At 43.1% G+C, this 15,642-nt stretch overlaps 1 long non-coding RNA gene across 1 annotated transcript in view; it reads right to left on the bottom strand.

Moving 5' to 3' along the window:
* Positions 1-2,660: 2,660 nt before the first annotated feature.
* The window catches only part of LOC137336129 (uncharacterized), a 196,962-nt gene continuing 183,980 nt past the window's right edge, over positions 2,661-15,642 (bottom strand). Inside the window, exon 4 of the long non-coding RNA XR_010966579.1 lies at positions 2,661-2,891. This is a non-coding gene — a long non-coding RNA (uncharacterized lncRNA). The remainder of the gene's footprint in view (positions 2,892-15,642) is intronic.

Genomic DNA, 15,642 nt, shown 5'->3' with positions numbered 1-15,642 from the left:
AGTTAAAATAAATTAACAAGCTGAATTGAATTAGAAAAGCCTAAATTAAATGGAATTCATTCATGGGGAATGGGGAAAGAGCAAGGGAGTGGGGCTAATTGGATAGTTCTTGCAAAGAGCTGGCACAGGCACAATGGGCTGAATGGCCTCCTTCTGTGCTGTACCATTCAATGAAGGAAACAATCACTAAAAATCAGTGCAAAGAACCCCACAGCAGTATCAGTCACAGCAGTACGACTGGGCTACTCTTCCTGTCTCAGCAAGATGTGCAGTTCAGTTCAACCATTACTTACTTCCTTCGTTCACCTGTTAACTCAGGGGACAAAAAAAACCCTGAAAATTTTGAAATAAAAACTGAACAATGGTCAGATAATTCCTCTGGAAATGTGCTGAGGAATAGTTCCACCCAAAACATTGGCAAAGGATCCCACCCCAAACATTCTGAGGAATCGGTTCCTGAAATGTTGAGGGAGGGTCCCAACTAAAACATTCTCTGGCAGTCTCCCACCTTGAATATTGATGAATCGTTCCCACCCAAAAACATTTAGAGAAAGGGTTCCATTCTAAACATTTTGAGGAAGCATGCCACCTGAAACTATCTGAGGGCAGGTCCCCCCTCGAACGCTGAACCATCTTTCCCTCTCAGATATTGACTGACCTGCTGCGCATTTCCATAATTTTCTGTTTCGATTGTTAATTCCAGGCAATGGAGCGGTCTCATCTGCAATATTTTGGCAGGTGCATTACTGCTTATTTTGTCTTTCAACCTACTTTTGCCATTTCTTGCTGCTTAGCTGCGTTTGCTCTGTGAATTAATCACAGGCTTTAAGCATTAGCACTCTAGTGGAAAAAGTAGAGATTAAACCAAATATTAAGGGACAGAACTGACTAATATAAGCTTACAGATGGTTTAAGGCATTGAACATGTGCCATTTGAGCCATACTTGAAGTCGGATTCAATATATCTCCTCTTGAAGAGAAGGGTTTAGTCACAAATCTGTTTTATCTCTCCGTAAATCATTGCATTTTTAAATGGAGAACTATTTGGATTCATTGTTAGTAAATTGTCAGGAATTAAATGCAAGTACAATTTTAAGACTTGTTCCAGTACTTAAGTTATATTTTGTTGTATAATTCAAAGGCCAGTAAAATGTAATAAAACAGAAACTGTCCTCCATTCAACTCTTTTAGTGAATCTCCTGGTACAAGTTAAGCAATCTTCTGTATGCACTTATTCAGCAAGAAAAGTTCCAGATAGAAGCATGACACAATTATCAGAAGAAACTGAAAGTTTCACAGCACAAGCCCACCTTGCAGCAATACCATACAATATTAATTTTTGTTTTATTTTAAAATGATAATCGCTTGCCTGGCATTGGATAGAGAAGCAACAAGCTCATAATTGCGTCTTTTCTTTCAATAAATTCTTCAGCTCATGCTCCACGAAATTGGACTTTGCCTCAGTGGGATTTTGCATGTCATTTTGCTTCAGTTACTGCCAGCCAAGAGTCAGTAAGTCATTAAAGGTCAGGTGGCTCACTTACGGTTGTTAAGTACTTTGATTTACATGATTCTAACACTTTCTTGCAACACTGAACTTAATGCTGGTGATAAATCCCCCTGTGAAAGATTATAAAATCATACATGATCCAAAGGGCCAAGCACCTAGAAATGAATCACAACCAGAGGTCACGGAGATCAGTCTTACTCTATAACACAAGGAATAAGAGATGGAGACAAACCAGGTGCATCAGATTTTTGTGCAGCAGGAGTATGAGGCAAGTGTTTTTAAATTAAATTAATTTTGTTGTAAATACCAATTTTTTGCCGGCGTGGAACCATTGATTGGTCTCCTTCTCTGCTGGGCCACTCTAATAGCATGAACTATGGGGAGTGGCACTGCAGTAAACATGCCCAACCATGGAGAACCACACCACAAATTGGGAAATTTAAGGCACTTTTACCTGATGGTTTACTACAAATTCATGTTTCTTGCCCTGTCAGCCACAGCACTCCTGAATGTAAATGGCCTAAACTTTCACTGTCCCAAAATACCTGTTATCAGAATGCAATTATGCCATCAATATTTTCACACTACTTACTCCTTTAAAAAAAACTCTTAAAAGGAGATGTCGTACAGCATGGGAGCTCTCAAAGCAAAAGTTTACAATTTTACTATTCCAGTGATCAATCAATGCTATCCACTTATTTATTCTTCAATTCTTTGGAATCTTTGGAATTCTCTACCCCAGAGGGCTGTGGATACTCAGTTGTTGAGTATGTTCAAGATTGAGATCGATAGATTTTTGGACACTAAGGGAATCAAGGGACTTGGGGATAGGGCAGGAAAGTGGAGTTGAGGTAGATCAGCCATGATCTTATTGAATGGCGGAGCAGGCTCGAGGGGCCATATGGCCTACTCCTGTTCCTATTTCTTAAGTTCTTAAGTTCAGCCAGTACCATTTCCTAGTATTGAGCAATACACCTCCGATCATAACTCAAAGATGGTGACAAGAATTGAAAATAACAACAGTCATCAACACTTGGGGATATTGGAAGAAAACGTCCTCTCCCTGCCCCACCAACAACAAATTGACAAACGCTTCAGATGATGACACTGCCCCTTAAACGAAAAGGCATATGAAAAACAATTGGCTCAGGAGGTTTGAATCTTGGGTCTTCATTAACTGTTGCAATTCTCAAAATAGCAGGTCGTTAGGGGGAGGAGTCTCTTGAACATTGCCTCCTGTTGTGAACTGGCAATGATTATCTTGTCTGTTAATCACTATCACTGTGATGTGGTGATTGATTCACCTTCAAAGTCTTGCTTGTAATCTATTTTCAGTTGTAGTTCCTAGCTTCCTATGTTCCTCTGTTTGTAGTTAGTCCTCCTGTTGTAGATTTTCAAAACACCAATCACAAATGCACACCAACTCTCAATGTTGAAATTTGATGGTCATTTTCTTTTTTTAACGAGACACAGGTCACAAACAATGACATTTGCAGCCGAGTCATAACTATGTGGCCAAGAGTCAACACGTCAAATATTGAACCAAAACAATCTCAATTCAAAGCACGCTTCGTTGAGTTACAAAGAAGTTAGTTGAAAAAAAATTGCATTTTTCCTCTCGGTTATTCAAAAATGAAATTTTCAGCTTTCTTCCATCTGAACCACGTGGAAACATTTCAGATGAAGACAAGTGACAAATGTGGCATTTTCAAATTATAATGCCTGAATGTCACAATCACTTACCCAAGATCAATCTTCTTTTGCAAGCAGCTATTTGCATACCAAAGCATGTCTTTGATTATACACTTCAGTAGAAATTCAGACACATCATCACAGCCGATTACAATGGTCAACATGAGAACAAATTATCATTGCTAGGCTTAACCCTTGAGACAGTTTCAATCACCATCATACAATGCTATATTATCTTTCTGAGGCAATATTAAGAAAGAACTTGAAAGAACTTTCAAAAGGCAAAAGCAAAGTCCTGCAGATGCTGGAAATCTGAAATAAAAACAGAAAATGCTGGAGAAGCTCAGCAAGTCAGGCAGCATCTGTGGAGAAAGAAACAGAGTTAATGGCGCCGATATTCGCAGGGAGGTGGGATGGCAGCAGTGGGCGCGGGGGGGGCGATTGGGCGAGTGGCAAACCCGCATGAATCAAACTTACCGTTTCCGATGTGATCGCACTTTGATTTATAATAGTTAACGTCCTCTTCGCGCCCGGCAGCTGACCTGATTGACAGGCTGGCTGCCGTCAGGAGCTGCAACGCCGGGGGGTGGGGGGGTGGGGGGGCGAGAAAGAGAGAGAACCAGACATCATCCGGCGCTGGACTGAAGACGGGTGGGGGGGGGAGAATGGAAGATTCGGCGCTGGACTGGAAGACCGGGGGGGGGGGGAGGGGGAAGATCGGGGGGGAGGGGAAGATCTGGGGGGGTAGGGGAAGATCTGGGGGGGAGAAGGGAAGATCGGGGGGGGGAGAGAGGAAGTTCGGGAGGGTAAGATCGGGGGGACATTGGGGGGGACATCGGGAGAGTGAAGAGGGGGAGAACAGGGGAAGATCGGGAGGGTGAGATCAGGGGACATTGTGTCCAGGAGGGTGAAGAGGGGGACATCGGAGTGGGAGACATCGGACATCGGAGCAGGTTTCAAAGGTAGGTGCATTTAGTGTTTTCACTTCATTGCATGTTTTTTTATTTAATTTATTTAGTTTCTTTTTCCGTGATCCGGCGGGCAAGCAGCCCAGGTAAGTTAAAAATCTTTCTAATCCCTTCATCTGTCACAGGTAATGTGCCTTAAATACCTCAGTGAGGTACATTTGGCTCTATTACAATCATCCCGCTGGCTTTAATTGCCGGCGGGACTTCCATTAGCGGGTCACCCGCGCGCACACAGGTGGTTCCCTGGGAAACTCAGAAGCCGGCGGGTTGAAGCCGACTTCTGAACCCGAAAGGGATTTGCCCGATTTTCGGAGCCCCCCTACCCCAAACGCGTCCGCATTTGCCTCCTAAAATCACCCCCAATGTTTCAGGTCGAAGACCTTTTGTCAGAACTGGAAGATGTTAAAAGAGTTAAAGTTTTTGAGCAATTACAGAGCCAGGGAAAGGGGGGGGGGGAGGGAGGGGTGGGGAGGAAAGATCAAACGGGAAGATCTGTGATAAGGTAGAGGGCAGGGGTGATTAAATGACAAAAGGGATGATGGTGCAAGGCAAGGAAGGTGGTAATGGGGCAGGTTAAGAAACAAAAGATTGATCAGGAGTAGCTGTAAATGGCAGCAGCAGAACCATTACCAGCACTAGCAGACCGAAAAAATGGGAGCAGTGGTTATGATCTGAAGTTAATGAAATCAATGTTGAGTCCAGAAGGTTGTAAAGTGCCTAAATGAAAGATGAGGTGCTGTTCCTCGAGCTTATGTTGAGCTTCATTGGAACAGTGTAAGAGGCTGAGGACAGAGAGGTCAGAGCAGGAATGGGAAGGAGATCTAAAATGGCAAGCGACCGGCAGGTCAGGGTCACACTTGCGGACAGAGCGGAAGTGTTCAGCAAAGCGATCACCCAGACTGCATTTGGTCTCCCCAGTGTAGAGGAGACCGCATTGTGAGCAGCGGATACAGTATACTAAATTGAAAGAAGTACAAGTAAATCGCTGTTTCACCTAGAAGGAGTGTTTGGGGCCCTGGACGGTGGGAGGGGATGCAGTGAAGGGGCAGGTGTTGCATCTTCTGCACTCGCACGGGAAGGTGCCGTGGGGAGGAGAGTGGGTATTGGGGTTGATGGAAAAGTGGACTAGGGTGTCAGGGAGGGAACGGTCCCTTCGGAATGCTGAAAGGGGAGAGGAGGGGAAGATGTGTTTGGTGGTGGGTTCGCGCCGGAGGTGGCGGAAATGGTGGAGATGATATGTTGAATCTGGAGGCTGGTGGGGTGGAAGGTGAGGACAAGAGGGACCCTATCATCCTGGGAGGGACGGGAAGGGGCTAGGGCAGAAATGCGGGAAATAGGACTGACACAGTCAAGAGCGCTGTCAACTACAGTGGAGGGGAATCATTGGTTGAGGAAAAAGGAAGACATCGGAAGCATTGGAGCAGAAGATGGTAACGTCAGAACAGATGCGATGGAGACGGAGAAACTGGGAGAAGGGAATAGAGTCCTTTGAGGAAGCGGGGTGGGAGGAAGTGTAATCAAGGTAGCTGTGGGAGTTCGGTAGGCTTATAATAGATATTGGTTCACAGCCTATCCCCAGAAATGGAGATAGAGAACTCGAGGAAGGGAAGGGAGGAATCGGAGATGGACCACCTGAAGGCAAGGGAAGGGTGGAAATTGGAAGCAAAGTTGATGACATTTTCCAGTTCGGGGTGAGAGCAGGATACGGCACCAATATAGTCATCAATATGATGGAAAAAGAGATGAGGGAGGGGACCTGAGTACGAATGGAACAAGGAATGTTCCGCGTATCCCACAAAAAGGCAGGCATAGCTGGGACCCATATGGGTTCCCATAGCGACACCTTTTATTTGGAGGAAGTGAGTGGAGTCAAAGGAGAAGTTGTTCAATGTAAGAACAAGTTTAGCCAGGCGGAGGAGGGTGGTGGTGGATGGGGACTGGTTGGGCCTCCGTTCAAGGAAGAAGCGGAGGATCCACAGGCCATTGTGGTGGGGGTTGGAGGTGTCGAGGGACTGGACATCCATGTTTCAAAAGGCAATTGGACATGTACTTGAAGAGGACTAATTTGCAGGGTTATGGGGAAAAAGCTGGGGTGTGGGACTATACTGGACAGCTCTTTCAAAGAGCCAGCACAGGCACGATGAGCCGAATGGCCTCCTTCTGTGCTCCTTCTATGATTCTATGAACATGAATTCAAAATTAAGCCACAAAAATATACAAAATAGCCATTGTTTTCAGGATAAATGTTTACAACAAGAAATATATCTTCAGGTTTTTAAGTTTCATAAGAAAGAAAAGAAAGACCTGCATTTATATAGCACCTAATTACATCTCTCAGAAGCATCTTAAAGTAATGAATCACTTTGAAATGTGTGACTGTTGTAAAGACAAAAACCATTTTACACACAGCAAAATCCCACCATCAGCAATGAGATGAATGGTTTGTTAATTTATTTTTAGCAGTGTTAGTTGAGGGGGGAATGTTGGCCAAGACATCAGTGATGTTTCTATTCTTCTTTAAATAGTGCCATGGGATCGAAGCCAGCAGAACAGGTAGATGGGGCCTCATCTCACCTTAAAGGACGACATCGCCCACAATGTTTTTGGCGATGTCAGTTGAGGGAGGCCTGTTGGCTAAAATATCAGGAGAACTCCCTGTTCCTCATCAAAGAATGCCATGGGATCTTTAACCTCCATCCAAACCACCAGTCTAAGATCTTATTCAAAGGATAGCACGTCTGACGATGCCTCAGTATTGTACTGGAGTATCATTCGAGATTTTCTACCCAAGTCCTCGAATGGAGTTTGAACCCTTAACCTTCTGAGCCAAACAAGCCAAGCTGATACCCTATATAAAAGCTAATAAGAAATTGAGCTAAATGTGGAGTTAATGAACAACATTTCTTTATGTCTATTACCCAGTTTCTCTCTCCCATCAATTTCTTCTTCTCCTAAAGGTGTTGTATGCTTTGGGGTATGGTTCCAGGTACTGGCCCCTTGTAGTAAGTACTTCATCCAAATGACCAGCTTTTAAGCCTCAACTGTTAGTGGCATCAGGCCATTCAATCAGGGGCAAATCACAGTTGAACCACAATCCTGTTCTCACAAAATGTTCCCACACATGCACTTTCCAGCATGGGTCCGTGAATAGCAATTAGGAGCTGAAGCCTGTACAGTAGAGCAGTGGTTATGTTACTGGGCTAATAATCCAGAGGACCTGCACTAATAATCTAGAGGACATGAGTTCAAATCCCACCATGGCAGTTTGATCATTTGAATTCAGTTTGAAGAAAAAACAGCAAATGAAAAGCTGGTATCAGCAAAAGTAACCATGAAGCTGTTGGATTGTCATGAAAACCCAACTGGCTCACTAATGTCCTTTAAGGAAGCAAACCTGCCATCCTTACCCGGTCTGGCATATATGTGACCCCAGTTCTTAACTGCCCTCTAAAGTAGCCTAGCAAGTCACTCAGTTGTATCATTACCTTCCTAAAGGCAACTAGGGATGGGCAATAAATGCCAGCCTTGCCAGCGATGCCATATCCCGAGAATTAATCATTTAAAAAAAGGCCAACTCTATCATCCTGAACACCAATCAGTTAACACAACAGACTGGGAATTGAAATATTGTTCTGGTTTTTATATGGAATGATTCATATCAGTCATGCCATAAAATATTTGCTTCATTAGAAGGTTTGAGCACTCATTTACAGAGAACTTAATGAATTCAGCAGCCCTTGTGATAAGTGCTAAGGACATGCCAGTTACACATTGACAATCAAATATCCGACTTAAACCTTTTAAAACTTCTATTTGAATCTGAATGGGCTTCAATAAGCTGAGGGCTAATGAGTACATTACCTGGACTATCAGGAGACAGCATTTGTCTCTTTGAGAAGGATAAAAGGTCTTGCAAAAGATTAATTACAAATTTTATAGTTGTCAAAGATAATTGGTGGACTTGAAAGGAAGCCATTATAAATGTCCTGAATTAATGTATTTCCATTTTACAGTACTGGACAACTAGACTCAAACTGCTGCGAGGAGCCTCAGCTCCAATTGCAACAAGAACAATAACAGCAACAACAACTTGCATTATATGGAACCTTTCACTTGGAAAAACATCGCAAGGCACTTTACAGCAGGTAATTAGACCATAATTGATGGCAAGCCAAAGAAGGGCCTATTAGAAGGGGTGGCTAAAAGCTTTGTCAAAGAGGTAGGTGCTAAGAAGGATCTTAAGAAAGGGGGATGAGCAGGTTCAGGGAATTGCAGAGCATGGGGCTTAGACGGCTGAAGGCACGGTTTCTAATCGTGGGGTGAGGGGGGTGGGGGGGAATGCACAAGGGGCCAGAGTCAGACAAATGGAGAGTACAGGCCGGGGGTTTTAGGGCTGAAGTAGATTACAGACACAGGGAGGAGCGAGGATGAGAATTTTAAATTGGAAGTGTTGGGGGACCGGGAGCCGAGGTAGATCAGAACGGACAGGGATGATGGGTGAGCGCGACCTGGTGTGGGATAAGATACAGCCAGTTGAGCTGAAGATTACAGAGAACGGAGAATGGGAGGCCAACCAGGAGAGCATTGGAATAGTCAAGTCTGGTGGTGACAAAGGCACAGTTGAGGGTTTCAGTGGCAGATGGGCTGAGGCAGAGGTGTGCGATGTTTGGAAGTGGAAGTAATAAGTCTTTGTGATAAAGAGGATATAAGTTTAGAAGCTCAACTCAGGGTCGAGTCGGACACCAAAACTGCGAATAGTCCGGTTCAGCACGAGACAATTGCTGGGGAAGGTGGCAGAATCGAGGTTGAGGTTACGGAATTTGTGGTGGCGGCCAAAAACAATGGTCGAGAAGTTGATAGCACGAGCCCATTTTCCGGGCGCTAAACAGGCACCTCAGCCTCCAATATAGGAGGCAGGAAGCTCCTCCCGAGACCACATTCAAACCATGCAGGCCGCATTTGGCCATCGCACGCTGGTCGCCACCCCACCACCACCCTCAACGATCATAAACTCGACCCCTCCAGCTTATGACCTTGATCCCCCCGATCGCCACCACCACCAGAACAGAAGCCGCCTTGGAGAGATTCAAACATGGAGCAAAATATTGCTGTGGATAATGTCTCACTAAAGAGAGACAAAATCCCAATTTATCCACAAAGTCCGACATGTAGAAAGAATTCCAGTGTAAACGCAAATGGGATCCCATGATGTTTGATTTTCTGTAGAGACAAGCTCAATCTCAAATTAAATCAATAACTAGGAAAGCAATTCTCACACATAATGGATTTTGCTTTTTTTAAAAAAAAATGGAGATGATGTTTTTATTCTTCATGAATAAGGGTGACTGCATCAGTACTAAAAAAAAATTACTGCACGCAGCTTTCAGATAAAAGTTAAAGCATTCAGGTTATACAGCATAAGAATTATACAAGTTGACACTTGTGAAAACACCATTGCTTTCATCTGCATGAGTCCTCGAAGACATACAGTAGTTCCAGCCACACAAACCACGTGATCAAAGCAAACTTTTCAGGAGAGATTTTCCTGAGTCTGCACTGGATCAGCTGAGTGCACTCAATATCAGAAAATCGGGCGGTCCGAAGAACATGCCTGTAAAGGAACCTCCCCAAATTTCTTTCTATTTGAATTAAAAGAGGAAAATCAAGTGGGTTCCTTTACTGTGCACAGACAATCCACTGTGCCTGGGCGTCAACCCAGGAAAGTCTCCCCTTTCACCACGTTCAAGTTCAAAAAAAATTCTAAAAAAAAATATTTCAAACCCTTCTGAATTGATTCTACTTTCATTGTGTTTTCGTATTGTCTGCTCGGTATCTCATTGCTTCTTTGAATTACTCAACTTGCAAATAAATCTATTAGTTTTAGCCCATATGCATTGCTCTGACAGAACGTTAAATGGATACAGAAGAAATATGTGGGCATCCCACTTGATCTCTGATGTACTTTATGTTGTAATTAGTGAGTAACCGTAAATCTGAGCCATGCTACATTTATCACTACATAGCCATGGTCTAAAGACACAAACTGCAGAGTACTGTTTAAATTGTGCTTCAAATTATACTGGCAATGCAGTTTGACTAGCCTAATGTGTGACACGTGCAATGATCCCCACCTGCCTTTTTAGGAAGTGTAGAGCTGCTCAGAGCAATGTTAAACATGGGTGTAGAATCCACCAGCACTTTATATACACATTGCACCATTTTTTACTCACATCTAGCTTTTGATTAAATAAGCAAAATCAGGAATGTTGGGCCCATGGAAAGGAAAAAAAAGGTAAGATGGTAGAGGGGAAAAAGGAAGGAAAGAAGGAAGGAAAGGAAAATAAACCATTTAAGTATTTCTCATACTATTAGTTACTTTGAAGTGCAGTGACCGTTATTATGTAGAAAAACACAACAACCCTTTTAGCAGGATGAATAACCAGTCAATCAGTTTTTGGCAGTGTTGGTGAAGGAGGAATGTTGTCCGGGACACTGGGTGAACTTCCTGTTGTCCTTTGAATAGTGTCACAGCACCTTTAATGTCCACAGTATCTGCTGTGGCTCAGTGGTAGCACTCTCGGTTCAGGTCCCACTTCAGAGACTTGAGCACGTAATCTAGGGAGTGCTGCACGGTCGGAGGTGCTACCTTTCAGGTGAAATATTAAACCGAGGCCCTGTCTGCCCTCTCATGTGGATGTAGGAAGATCCCATGGCACTATTTCAATAGAAGAGCAGGGGAGTTCCCACCAGTGTCCTGGCCAATATTTATCCCTCAACTAACATCACTACAACAGATTACCAGTCATTATCACATTGCTGTTTGTGGGACCTTGCTGTGCGCAATATTGGCTGCCCTGTTTCCTACATTACAACAATGACAGTACTTCATTGACTGTGAAGCACTTTGGGACATCCTGAGATCGTGAAAAGCGCGATAGAAATGCATGTCTTTTTTCTTTATCTAAACCATCGGAATAGGCAGACGAGGCCTCAGTTAAACATCTCATCGGAAGGCTGAGATGTTAGCAGTGATTTTATTTGTCAAGATTTCTTACTGGGTTTCGATGAACTGAAACGCCAGGCTTGTAATGTTATTAGCAATAAACAAGGTAATATAACCAAACGATATTACCAACGACTCGATAAAAGGACATAACCCTGACCTACATTTAATGCTCACTAATAGAATTACAAGGAGAGATATGTAAAAATTTTTGATGTGAACATAATTCGCATCTGACAGGAGGGTCTGATGTGAAGAATATTAACCAGCATCCAACCCTGCAAAGCAATTAACATTTTCAATTTCTATTTGAAACAATCAAATACTAATATGAGTGAAATTCAGCTGTTTGATCGGCCCACCATCCAACAGCTTAAACATTCACTCCCTCCACCACCAGCGCACCGTGACTTCAGTGTGCACTATCTACAGGATGCACTGCAGCAACTCACCAAGTCTTCTTCGGCAGCACCTCCCAAACCCGCGACCTCCACTACCGAGAAGGACAAGGGCAGCAGGCACATGGGAACAACACCACCTGCACGTTCCCCTCCAAGTCACACACCATCCCGACTTGGAAATATATTGGCCGTTCCTTCGTTGTCGCTGGGTCAAAATCCTGGGACTCCCTAACTAATGGTACTGTGCGAGCACCTTCACCACACGGACTGCAGTGGTTCAAGAAGAACGCCCAGCACAACCTTCTCAAGGGGCAACTAGGAATGGGCAATAAATGCTGGCCCTGCCAGCGAGGCCCACATTCTGAGAATGAGAAAAAAAAGATTGCTCAGTTAGTAACTGCACTATTCAGTATGGTGCTGAGCCATACAGATGGGAAAGACTGCAGGTTTCATCACTGCTGCGTTCGCTGATCACAGGCAGGGTGCAGTGCTGTTAGACTAAAAATCAGTCAGAGTTCCTGCTGCTGATGGCACCCCAGTGACCCATGCTAGAAAGAGTGGATGGTGAGTGAGAGCAGGATTGGGCTCGGCTCTGACACGCTCATGGTTGTGTCACCTTCATTACCCTAGCTCATCGATGAAGAGTGGACACTTGGGCGTGATACCAAAGGGCCACCGGTACCCATGGAGCTGTAACCGGTTTAAGGAAGAGAGGAAAGTGAAGAACACTAGAAATAAAAATGAGGGCTTGGAAATACTTTTAGCTTTCAAGATATCTTGCATTACAATATGGTGAGAAAAAACTTTTTGCATTAATCATGATCAACGTGACTTCCCTCTCATCAGACCACTTTCATCCCTGAAGTCACAGTATCCAGATTCCTTCAACTTGTCTCACTTATTTAAAACTTCAGAATATGCACAGCAATATTATGCATATAATTCCTACTGCACTGTTATTTTCAATTAATCCACTTTCCAAGTTAAATGCAGTCTTGCACAACCCTTCAGCAATGTTGTAAGTAACACAAGTTTCTTAAATATAATGGGGTAGATCTTGACTTTGTGCTATAGAGTAAAACGGGTGATAGAGAGTCAGCAGGCCATCTCACATCTCTTCCCATTTTCATTTCCATTGAAGTCTACCTAAAGTCAAGATCTACCCCAATGAATGGGTGGGTGTGAGTGATTCCAACCAAAATAATCTCTTCTCCTGTTTGCAATAACAGGGAACTCTTCAGCTGCAATCCTGCCGTTCAAAATACCACCTAAGTCCCTTACACTTATGCAGCATCTCTCAAGTAACAAACATCCCAAAGTGCTTTCCAAGAGATTGGAGATGCTGAGCAGGAAGTGGGAGAGAAGTTCCAGAAGATGACTACAGAAGCAAGTAAAGCAGAAGGATTTGAGGACATTTATGAAAGAGGGAAGAGAGGGCTGGGGTATAGTGTGAGGGGTCCAGAGGGTAGGGCTCTGGTGGCTGAAGGTTCTGCCATCAACAAGTGAGGGGAGGGTCACACACTGTGACCAGCAGTAATCCAAAGTCAGAAAAGCAGAGGGTGTGCGGTGGAACAGAGAGCTGCAGATGATTGCAGAGGCAAGATGGATCAAGATCAATCACTTCCATCTATTCTGTACATGTACACTTTTTATCTGTCCTGACATCCATTCATTAAAAAGCTGAAATGTGCTTAGTTCCACTGTCACACCAGAACAAAAGTGTGCTAGTATCACAAAGGTTGAAAATGGAACTCACAGATCTGTGTAAGTTGCTCTGTAGACATCACAATAACTTGCATTTATATCGCGCCTTTAATGTAGTAAAACATCCCAAGGCACTTCACAGGAGCGATTATCAAACAAAATTTGACACCAAGCCACATAAGGAGATATTAGGGCAGGTGACCAAAAGCATAGCCAAACAGGTAGGTTTCTATACTATTAATGAGAGGATCTAATTTCCTCTGGGAGCACACACTGCTTGATCTATGCAAGTGGAATTGTGTGCTGTTTTAACGCAGTCTCTGACTCTTTTAGGACAGAAATAAATTTTATGAGAGAATGTTAAGAAACGCTCTACCAGAGGAAATTAAACTGCGCAACACATTATTAAAAGAATGGCTTTGTTGCTTCTCTATTGCAGATTCCTACTATTTCAGTTTGCTCTACCTAACACAGAAGGAGTGTGGTATAATATTGACTTACTCGTTCAATGCCCAATCTAAGTTGAAGTGCAGGAATGGGATGTTGTTCCAAGCATAGTTGTCTGTAGTATTAAGAAACATTGGATGTATTAAGCTGAAGAATGAAAAATTATACTTTAAAGCACTATGTGATATCATAATGTAAAAGTTGCAAGATTCTCTGTTTAAAATGGCACGTGTTGCCCTTCAGGTGAGATATTAAACTAAGTCTGCCTGCTCCAGATTCAGGTGGATGTTAAAAATCCCCCGGCACGATACAAAGAACAGGGAGCACTCCCAGTGTTCTGGAAAACATCACCAATTCAACCAATACCATCACAAAAAGAGATCAATTGACCAGCCACTTCATTGCTGTTTATGGGGTTTTGCTGTGCACAAAATAGCTGCCAAATTTAGCTGCATAATAAAAATCACTGCACTCCAAAAGTAATTCATTGTGTAAGTCACTCTGAAACATTTCTGAGAGCCATAATAAAGTGTTACATAAATGCAAGATTCTTTTCTTTAAAATGTACAGTACTTAATCCTCTAATATATTCAAATTCCTTCAGTTTAACATCCTGTAATTGTTCCATCAATATTAAAATTCACTCATATAATGCTCTCAGCCTCCAGATCGTGCCATCAAATGCTCTCTGATTAATATTCAACTCAACCTGCAAAAGGTATTATGGAAGGAATGACAGTGACGGTATCAGACTGCCCCTTGCACCTTTCAAAATTGGCTTTTCCTGTCACATATTAAAAAATATCACTGCATGTAAATTTATGCGGTAAGTTTATGCAATTTCATATTTTACAAAACTGTGAATTCTCATATTCACTGCTATTATCAGTGATTTGGTGACAATGCAGTGCCTGTCATGTATCACCGGGTCCCATTCATACACTTTGTCCACATTATTCTATATATAAACCATCTGAACCCCTCGATTAGATTCCAGCCTGTAACTCACTCCCAGATATCCATTATTCTATATATAAACCATCCGAACCCCTTGGTTAGATTCCAGCCTGTAACTCACTCCCAAGTATCCATTATTGTATATATAAACCATCCAAACCCCTCAATTGGCTTCCAGCCTGGAACTCACTCCCAGTTATCCATTATTCTATATATAAACCATCTAAACCCCTCAATTGGATTCCAGCCTGTAACTCACGCCCAGTTATCCATTATTCTATATATAAATCATCTGAACCCCCCAATTGGATTCCAGCCTGTAACTCACTTACGGGTATCCGTTATTCTATATATAAACCATCTAAACCCCTCAATTAGATTCCAGCCTGTAACTCACTTACAGGTATCCGTTATTCTACAGCATTCGAACCCATATGGAATTGCCAGCCATCAATCACTACCTAGGTTAATAAATGTAAACAATTTTACAACACCAAGTTATAGTCCAGCAATTTTATTTTAAATTCACAAGCTTTCGGAGGCTTCCCCCTTCGTCAGGTGAACGATGTGAAATGATCGTTCACCTGACGAAGGGGGAAGCCTCCGAAAGCTTGTGAATTTAAAATAAAATTGCTGGACTATAACTTGGTGTTGTAAAATTGTTTACAATTGTCAACCCCAGTCCATCACCGGCATCTCCACATCTAGGTTAATAAATGAATGGGTTGATGCTTTGGAGTCTTGTGGACATCCGTGGAACTGAACTGCTGGCTGAGGCTCTGCTGTAAGAAAAAGAGGGAGGCAAAGGAGAGAAAGCTGAGGGAGGGGGGAAGTAGGGGGGGAGGGGGGAAGTGGGGGGAGAGGGGGGAAGTGGGGGGGGGAGGGGTAGTCTTTTTTTTAGCTGAAATACAGAATATTTCAGATTATACAATTATGTCTGACTTATCTCCGGGAGCATTT

Source organism: Heptranchias perlo, chromosome 20 (assembly GCF_035084215.1).
Source record: "Heptranchias perlo isolate sHepPer1 chromosome 20, sHepPer1.hap1, whole genome shotgun sequence".
In the NCBI taxonomy this organism is placed as follows: Eukaryota; Metazoa; Chordata; class Chondrichthyes; order Hexanchiformes; family Hexanchidae; genus Heptranchias; species Heptranchias perlo.
Note: the sequence above shows the minus strand (reverse complement) of the source record. Positions and strands in the feature narration are given on the sequence as shown.